This window comes from Bos taurus, chromosome 5, assembly GCF_002263795.3.
Source record: "Bos taurus isolate L1 Dominette 01449 registration number 42190680 breed Hereford chromosome 5, ARS-UCD2.0, whole genome shotgun sequence".
Lineage (NCBI taxonomy): Eukaryota > Metazoa > Chordata > Mammalia > Artiodactyla > Bovidae > Bos > Bos taurus.
In genome coordinates, this window is record NC_037332.1 from 118,593,897 (window position 1) to 118,603,174 (window position 9,278).

The following is a 9,278-nucleotide window of genomic DNA, read 5'->3' on the forward strand; positions in this document are numbered from 1 at the left end:
TCCTCACTCACAGGACACTTTTCTCCTGAGGAGGGAACGCTCAGGACGCAGCAGTGGCTTTTGCCGTTGATGTCGAGTGATGGAAAAGAAGTGAAGCTGCACTCTGGGGGCTGGAGGCGTCAGGTAGCAGCAGAGATTCTGCATCTCCCCCAGTTCACGTAAAGGACATCGGAGGAGTGTACAGACAGAAGGCGCTCCTGGCAGCTGGGACCCGAGGCCCTGCCGGGAGGAGTCAGAGCCTTTGGGGGCAGCCTGCAAGGTGAGCCTGGCTCCCCAGGCTGAGGCTGACCCAGGGCCTTTGGACATTCAGACAGAAGGAGCCCACGTCTGCAGGACTCAGGGGCCGCCGGGGCTGGACGAGACCACCGCTGACCCCAGATGACACAGCCTGTGCATCCAGGCGCTAAGACCTGCAATCGATCGAGGCCCCTCCCACACAGCCGGTGACGGTGTGGAAAGAACACTCAGTGGACAGCAGAGAGAAAGCCATTTTCTTGAAGATTAGGTACATCCTGTGGAAGAGTCCAGCCTCGATCCCTCGAGAGTAAACCCTTACCTGAGCCGGCGTCACACGTGTGAACGTGAGGACAGCCCTCCTTACAAAGTGTGTCCGGCTAACAGGAAGACAGGTACCACTATCATCTCCCAGGGAACCAGTGCCTCTCAGTGCTGAGCATCAGTAACGCTGACGTCAAAGAAAGAGTGAAGACGGGATAGCAGGTGCCTCCTTACCCGAGAAACTCCTGTGGTCCTGCCCAGGTGGTGGTCCCTGAGCCCAGGGATGCCGCCGACTCTGAGACTCCCCGGAGGCCAGGAGGACAGAGGCACACGCAGCCCTGCACCCGAGGGCCCACCAGCAAAGCACGGAAGACAGAAAGCCCGCTGATGGGGCTGTGGCTTCTCCAGCTGACGGTGGTAAGGAGAAGGAAGAGGCTGGGTCAGCTGTGGATTGGAAGAGGCGTGAAGGATGCCAAGGAAAAGAAAAGGCAGGCCTTCCACGTCTAGGCGTGCGCACTCACTGACGAAACCACAGCTAGAGATGGGAGCAGGGATCGCGCAGAGTCAGGGCGCCCGAGTGAGCCGTGCGGTTTCTCAGATGGGAGGCGTCAGAGACGCTCCGGTGTGAGGGGAGATGAGACTTCAGCTTGGATGGGTGGACTCGGAGGGTCTGGATATTCCCGTGAGGATGCTGGCCGGGCCCCTCCCACGTGTCCGGGCGTGGCTGGGGGGCAGCCTGGCCCCAGCCTGACCCTACAGAGGACTTTGGAGCCTGAATCGTGCCTCAAAGCCCCTGGTGCGGATGGCCCTGGAGGCGGGTGTGGGCGACGCCCCCAGGCCTCTCCAGTCTCCCACCAGGGAAGGGCCCTCTGGCCGTGGCGGCCGGGAGGGGGCAGCTCTGGTCAGGTGACATCGGAGGGTGCTGGTGCAGAGGCCGTCAGAACCGGACGTGGAGGGGTCACGGGTGTCGAGAGGAGCTGTTTCCCGACGGCCACCTTGCCGTCAGGACCTGTCCTGTCGAAGCGTCCATCTTGCCCTAAAGCCGTCTCCGGAGCCACGTGGACCACAGCTGCAGTCACACTGGGGAAGCCCATGTGCCGTCTGCCTGGAGACCCACTCCCGGGCCCTGCGGGATGTTTAAGCTGTGATCTAACTTCCTGTGCAGTTGTTGACAAAAATCCACTTCTTCACCCCACGGGATTTAAGTCCCCATAAACTCCTCCTCAAGGTGGATACGGTTCAGCGCCGTGGCACGGAGCCAGCCCTGATGGCCATCTTGGAAGGTTCGGGGAGGACCCGGGGTGGAGGCTTCTGACCACAGCTCTCCCGGCCGCAGTGGCTCCGCTCTCGCAGAGACACGGCTCATCACACATGTGTCTGCTTCCTCAGGGAGCCGGGGCTCCCGGAGCCGGCTGGACATCCATGCCCAGCTGTGCCCCAGGGCCCCACAGATGCCGCGGTGGCTACCGCATGTTCTGGCCGGAGCCCAGCCTCCCAGCCCTGCGTGCAGCCTCACGGCCCAGGGCTTCGGTCCCTGGGGAGGTGCTCTCACCTCCTGGGGAGAAAGACCCGGCCCAGGGCACCTGGGACCCTTCTGGGAAAGAGGCTTTGAAGCTGGTGTGTGTTATAGGAGGAGTGGGTTATTTGTGTGCTTGTGTGTGTGTGTGTGACAGACACACTCACACACACACCCACACACAGGGTCCCTGCTAGAAATCTCTCTGAAGGGCTGTGGAAGAGGAAATACAGTGGAGCTGGGGAAGAAGCTTCCAAGGAGGTGGGCTTCCTGGGAAAGAAGGCATAGCCCTGAGCCATGAGCGGGTGGGGGCCTCCCTCCTGCTGGCTGGATAAAGAGGCTGGAGGGGAAATACCTGGCCCCTGGAGGATAGGGTCTGGGGGCTCTGGACCCTGCTGCGTGTGGATGCTGGGACCGCAGAGGTTGGGGAGCCATGTGTGATGTTGGGGGCCCAGCTGAAAGTGGGGTTCGCAGCTCCCCTGCTGCTTTGCAGGACTTCCACCGACTGTCTGAAATGCCTCTCCCCCCAGACTGGCTGGCTGAGCACTTGTTTGGACAGTGAACAGATGGAGGCTTGGACACGAGTCCTGAGTCCAGGCTGGAAGGGTCTCTGGCACTTGGGCCCTCCCCTAAGGCCCCGGGGTCAGGGGCAGGTGCGCTGACCCCTAAGGCTGTGCTATGGAAGGGGGACCATGGAGCCCCAGCTTTGCACAGGTAGGCTTCTCCTGCAGGGCTGCAGTGCCTGAGTCCCAGGAGCAGAGCACAGAAGCCCCTGAGCCCCCCTTCCTATTGGAAAAGATTCCATTTAATCTTGCAACCAATTCACCATCACTTTGCCCTCCCAAAGTTCTGGGTCCCACAGAAATAGAAGAACAAAAGCCCATTGAATATTGTTGATCACAGTCCTTGTGATTCAGAAAACGAAACACATTCATTCCCTCTCAATCCTCCGTCCCCAGGTCAGGTTTCACAAAGGAGTTGTTGATGGATTCCGTGAATGGGGCCGCTGGCGTGCTGGCTGGGCCTTCCTTGCGATAAATATTCATGTGAAGAGGAGAGACAAAGACAGTGAGGTTCAAATACAGGGCACGCTTGTGCGCAGCCCCACGCCCGGAGTCTGCGGAAGTGCCCCAGAGGATGCCGGGCGCCCCAGGCAGAGCCGGCCCTCCTGGGCTGCGAGCTCTGTGGCCGGGCCGGGAGGAGCTCTGAGATGCTGGGGAAGAGGAGACTGAGCTGCTGCATTTCACTCGTGGGGGTGTCGGGCAGGCATGAGGGAAGTCTGCCGACCGCTGGACTCCCCGGAGGACCTTTGAGCATGAAGCATCTCAGGTCAGCAGGTCTCGTCCTGCAGCGTAGACTGAGCACGGAAGTAAGGGAGGAACTGACAAGGGCCTGTGGGCAGAGCTGGACCCTGTAAACAACTCAGAAGCCCTCACTTCCATCCCTTCAAGAGGAGTGCTGGGCAAACTGACAGTCAGTGACTTCTTGGGCCATCTGAGAATTGAGGTGGCAGGGAGCTCACAGCTGACCTCAGGTATGCAGGTGAATCCAGAGCTCTGCTTGCCTGGACGGCGGCTTCCAGGGCCGCACACTGGCGGAACCCATCCACGGTCGCTTGGACAAGTTCTTGGAGGCGACCATGGACAGCAGCCTGTGCATCATGACCCGGAACTGGGAGCAAGCAAGATGTCCTGCAGTGGGTGATGGATAAAAAACGGTGGTTTAGCCAGACGGTGGAATATTATTAAGCCCTGAAGAGAAATGAGCTACTAAGCCATGAAAAGATACGGAGGAGCCCTAAATGCATATCAGTAAGTGAAAGAGTGAGACAGGATGAGATGGCTGGATGGCATCACCGACTCGACGGACATGAGTTTGAGTGAACTTTGGGAGTTGGTGGTGGACAGGGAGGCCTGGCGTGCTGCAGTCCATGGGGTCGCAAAGAGTCAGACACGACTGAGAGACTGCACTGAAGTGAAAGAAGGCAGTCTGACAAGGCTACAGATGGTGCGATTCTAACTCTCTGGCGTTCCGGAAAAGGCACCGCTGTGGAGACAGTAGAAGGATCAGTGTTTTTAAGAGGTTTCAGGCAAGCAAGGGAGCAGTTAATGGGAGGAGATTAGAGGACTTTTCGGGCAGTAAAGCTTCTCTGTAGGACACTGATAATGGTGGGTACACGGCATTGTCCACTTGTCCAAACCCATGGAAGATACACCGAGGGTGATCCCCTGCGCGTCAACTGTGGACTCGCGCTAACAGGGGGCTGTCCGTCCTGGCTCATTAACTTAACAAATGCACGGCACTGTCCCCTGACGGTGGGAGAGGGGTGGGTATGCGGAACCCGCGGTAGCATTTGCTCAGTTTTTCTGTAAATCTAAAATGCCCTAAACACAGAAAATCAGGATGAAAATAGGAAGTGAGCTCTCCTAGGTGAGCAGCGGGATTTGGACGGTCCCGGTCTCATCTTTGGATGCCTCCAGGACTTTTCCCTACAGTGAACCTTGTGTTTTTCCTCTTTTTTTCTGCAGTTTTTCTACACACACCTGTGGCTGTGAACAGAGGCACACACAGCTTTTGTTTTGCCGTTTATGCAGAGCGTAACACGCCATACGGGCTTCCCGGGCGGCGGCAGTGCTAAAGAGCTCGCCCGTCAAGGCAGGAGACCTACGGGACGTGGGTTCGACCCCTGTGTAGGGAGGGTGCCCTGGAGGAGGGCATGGTAACCCACTCCAGTTTTCCTGCTTGGAGAATCCCACGGACAGAGGAGCCTGGCGGACTACAGTGCATAGGATCACATAGAGTCAGGCATGACGGAAGCGACTTAGCACGCACGCCTGCCACGCGCTATACACGTAGGATTTTGCAGTTTGCATCTTCAGTTCTCACAGTGTTGTGAGATCTTTTCTCCTCGAGGTACCCACGCACAGTTTATTCAATTAAACAACTGTAAACTTTTCCATTTTGTTATGTTCCAGCTTATTTGTCCATTCTCCTGTCGATGGGCACGTTGGTTGTTTCTGCAGATTTGCTGTATTAATGATGCTGCCTGAACGTCCCTGTCTCCCCGGCACGTGGGTGAGCTGCCTTAGAGGTGGCGGTGGAGGTGCCTCCCAGCTTCTGTGTCGCTCGTCAGCGGTCCTCAGCTGGCCCCTGAGCCTCCACCGGGAGCACGTCTCGCCCGTGCCTGCGACTGTCTGGTTATAAATCTGAAGTCTCCAAGGTTATCTAGCCATTTTAAATATGAATGACATTAAATCCTCCTCACATGTTTGTTGGGCATTAGAGTCCGCCCTCTCTGAACTGCATATTTATATCTTCCTTTTTATTTTTTATTACTTTTCCCCCCTGATGCTTTGTATGAGTTGTTTGTGTATTCCCGATAAAAATTGTTATTGATTTTATTGGATAAAAACCTCCTCCTTCTTTATTATTTATCGCGATTTTGCTGTATCAAGTTTTAAATTTTGATGTCATGAAATACATTATTCATTTCTTCTAGATTTTTTGCTTTTGTGTCTTATTTAAGAAATAAGAATCTGAATAAGAATAAGAAAACACATTTTCTTCTAGGATTTTAAAGTTTAGGTCTTTATGCCATCTGGAATTCATTTTTGTGTGTGGCTTGGGAGAGAGATAAAATTTTATCTTCCCATATGGCTATGCAGTTGTCCCTGCCTGGCTTATTGAAATGCCCACCCGCTCCTCACCTATTTGTAGGGGCATCTTAGTCATAATTCGAGGTGCATATAAGAGTGGAAATGTCCGCGGACCCTCTCTCTATCTCACCGTGTATTTATTATGAATAAACTTGCCCCAAGGTACAAGGTTGTTCAATGCTTTCTATCGTTTTTATATCCCTGAAGCGGCAGACCTAACCTGGCCGTGAACGTGTCTTTGTTTTATTTGTTTGATTTCTTTTATCCTTTCTCTCTTTCTAGTACTATAAGGCTCGTCAACGAAATAATCAACAAATGTGGCTCAGAGGGTGAAGAATCCGCCTGCAGTGCAGGAGACCTGGCCTTGATCCCTGGGTCAGCAAGATCCCCTGGAGAAGGGCATGGCAACCCACTCCAGTGTTCTTGCCTGGAGAATCCCAGGACAGAAGAGCCTGGCGGGCTGCAGTCCACGGGGTCGCAAAGAGCTGACATGACTGAGCAGTAACGCTGAGTCTTCTCTTCTTGAGCAGCTCAGTTCAGTCGTGCAGTCGTGTCTGACTGTGATCCCATGGACTGCACCCGGGACGCGAGTCTTATCACTGAGGGAAGGCCAGCATTGGTGTCCCAGGGACGGAGGCCTTGAGTCTTTATTTGTAACTTGGACATTCTTTATTTTCGGCCAGTGTGGCCTTTTCTCTAGTAATGACAACAGATGGACCATATATGTCTGCTGGGCCCTAAACAGACTATTTTAGTCAGCATCAAATTCAAGTTAAGTCGGGTATAAGCCAGAATGATTTCGTACATCTCGAGAGGTGAATGCCTCTTTCATCAGGCTTTCCAACCTCCTCCAGCCTGGGTCTGGAGCCCCACAGTCCTACCACAGCAGCACTTACTGGACACGGCACGTGTCCATCTCTGGCCACACACTCGGGACTCAGGATGCAGTGCCCAAGAGCAGGACATGGCAGACAATGCTAAGAAGGGTAAGAAATGGGCCCAGATGGCAGTCCCTGACACCCTGGTAGAAGCCACTGTGGGCATCGCCTGGCATGTGTCAGCCCGTCCTCACCAGAGCCTCTGAGGCAGGGCTGTGTATCATTCTCACTCTCGCGATGAGAAACTCAGACACAGGGCCCAAAGGAGAGCCCATGGGGACCACATCTGGGCTGGACTCCCTGCTCCCCACTCTTAAATGACACTCCCGGAGACCCATACCTATGTGTATATGTGTGAGTATTATACACTCACTCTCGCGATGAGAAACTCGGACACAGGGCTCAGAGGTGAGCCCATGGGGACCACATCTAGGCTGGACTCCCTGCTCCCTGCTCTTAAATGTCACTCCCGGAGACCCATACCTGTATGTATATGTGTGAGTATTATACACTCATGTATGAATATGAATATATGAAAGAAAGTGAAGTCGCTCAGTCGTTTCTGACTCTTTGTGACCTCGTGGACTGTAGCCCACCAGGCTCCTCCGTCCACGGGATTCTCCAGGCAAGAATACTGGAGTGGATTGCCATTTCCTTCTCCAGGGGATCTTCCCAACCCAGGGATCGAACCCAGGTCTCCAGCATTGCAGGCAGATGCTTTAACTGCTGAGCTACCAGGGAAGCCCATATATATATGAATATACATGCATATGCATATATGCTTTATGCATAAGTGCGTATGTCTTAGGGCTTCCCAGGTGGCTCAGTAGGTAAAGAATCTGCCTGCAATGCAGGAGACACAGAAGACATGGGTTCGATCCCTGGGTCAGGAAGATCCCCTGGAAGAGGGCATGGCAACCCACTCCAGTATTCTTGCCTGGAGAATCCCATGGACAGAGGAGCCTGGCAGATTACAGTCCATAGAGTTGCAAAGAGCTGGGCATGATGGTAGGGACTGAGCATGCGTGCTTTTCCACGTTTCACTGGAAAAGCAATACTGCATCGAGGTTAATACATCAAACCAGTTCAAAGGCCGTGCAAATAGAAGCCCCTGGTTTTGCGCCTGAGGTGTCCTTCCGCTTCCCCGAGGCCATGCCTGCTCACAGTCCTGCGGATTCTCCCAGGCACCCCTCACCCGCCCTGGGCTGCAGGATGTGCCGTATTACTGGGAGTGTGTTTGTCCATAAATCACCCTCTTTAAAACACTAATAGGAGCATTATGTACAGCCTGTTTTGCATTTTGCTTTTTCTCATTTAGCAATGTAGTTTGGAGATATTCTAATCCATTTTTAAAATAGCTCCATGATATTCCATAAGTTATTTCCTCATTCCCATAATGAGAGGCACTTATATTGGTTCCAGGCACTTATAATTATTAAAAAAATGGAAATCTTTGTAATACATCTTTGCTTTTACGTGCAAGCACTCGGGCAGGTTGCATTCTAAACGCAGAGGCGCCGGGACAGGCGGAAAGTGCGTTTTGCTACTTTCAAGATGCTGGGACTTGAGCCAAGAGACAGTGCAGAGGTCATCTGGCTGCCAAGTGGATGAGGGCTTGTCCTGCGCATCCCTGTCAATCCAGGGCCCCTCACACCTCGACAGGGCAGACCCTACCAAGAGAACACTGGATCACTGGCCTATTCATTGGCTTTTTTTTTTTAACTTCATGTAACCTGAAACTTTTGTATTATGTGGATTGGCTACTTGTGTTTCTTTTACTGAAAATGTTTAAAGAACATTCCCATCTATGTTCTTCAACTGCTTTTTGGAGGAAAGGAATTCTGATCCTTAAATATTTTAAACAGTTTTTTCAAGAATACTTTTTAAATCATTAACCATTTCTATTGGGTATGTTTTGAATCTAATCTGTAATTCAGTTCCAAATACGGAACCATTTCTAGTTCCTGGAAAGAACTACATCAATCATACCATATTTTTCTTTTTGAGACTCGCTTGATTCTACTTGTTAATATAGTTCGTAGAATTTTTGCACCAAGTCTACAGACTAGATACATTTCTAGCTGCGCACGAGTGTGTGTGCATGCATGCGTGTGTGTGTGTGTGTGTGTGGGCGCACTCGCGAATAATGTTTTGGGTTCTACTAAACAGCTAAACGGAGAAGGCAATGGCACCCCACTCCAGTACTCTTGCCTGGAAAATCCCATGGACAGAGGAGCCTGGTAGGCTGCAGTCCATGGGGTTGCTAGAGTCGGACACGACTGAGCGACTTCACTTTCACTTTTCGCTTTCATGCATTGGAGAAGGAAATGGCAACCCACTCCAGTGTTCTTGCCTGAAGGATCCCAGGGACGGGGGAGCCTGGTGGGCTGCCGTCTATGGGGTCGCACAGAGTCGGACACGACTGAAGCGACTTAGCAGCAGCAGCAGCAGCAAACAGCTAAAAGAGAAAGGTCTCCAAAAATTTAAATAACTTCTCCATTATTTATTCTCTGACATTTTGATAGAATTCAATAAAGAACTGTCTTAGCATGGGTGATTTAAGGGGACAACTTTCCCAATTTTGTATATGATAATTGGTCAATGTAGATAGACTCATCTACAGGTAAATTTTGGACTCTGACTATATATAGATAAACTGATGGATAGATGGATGGATAGATAGATAGATACTATATTTCTAGATCTGTTTATTCTTGCATAACCACTTAT

The 9,278-nt window shown here is 52.4% G+C and overlaps 1 long non-coding RNA gene across 1 annotated transcript; it reads left to right on the forward strand.

Annotated features, from left to right (window-relative positions):
- The first annotated feature begins 2,914 nt into the window (after nucleotides 1-2,914).
- On the forward strand, nucleotides 2,915-5,512 carry LOC104972612 (uncharacterized). Its single transcript, XR_003034902.2, has 2 exons — nucleotides 2,915-4,182; nucleotides 4,543-5,512. It is a non-coding gene; the product is annotated as an uncharacterized lncRNA (long non-coding RNA).
- The last annotated feature ends 3,766 nt before the right edge of the window (nucleotides 5,513-9,278 follow it).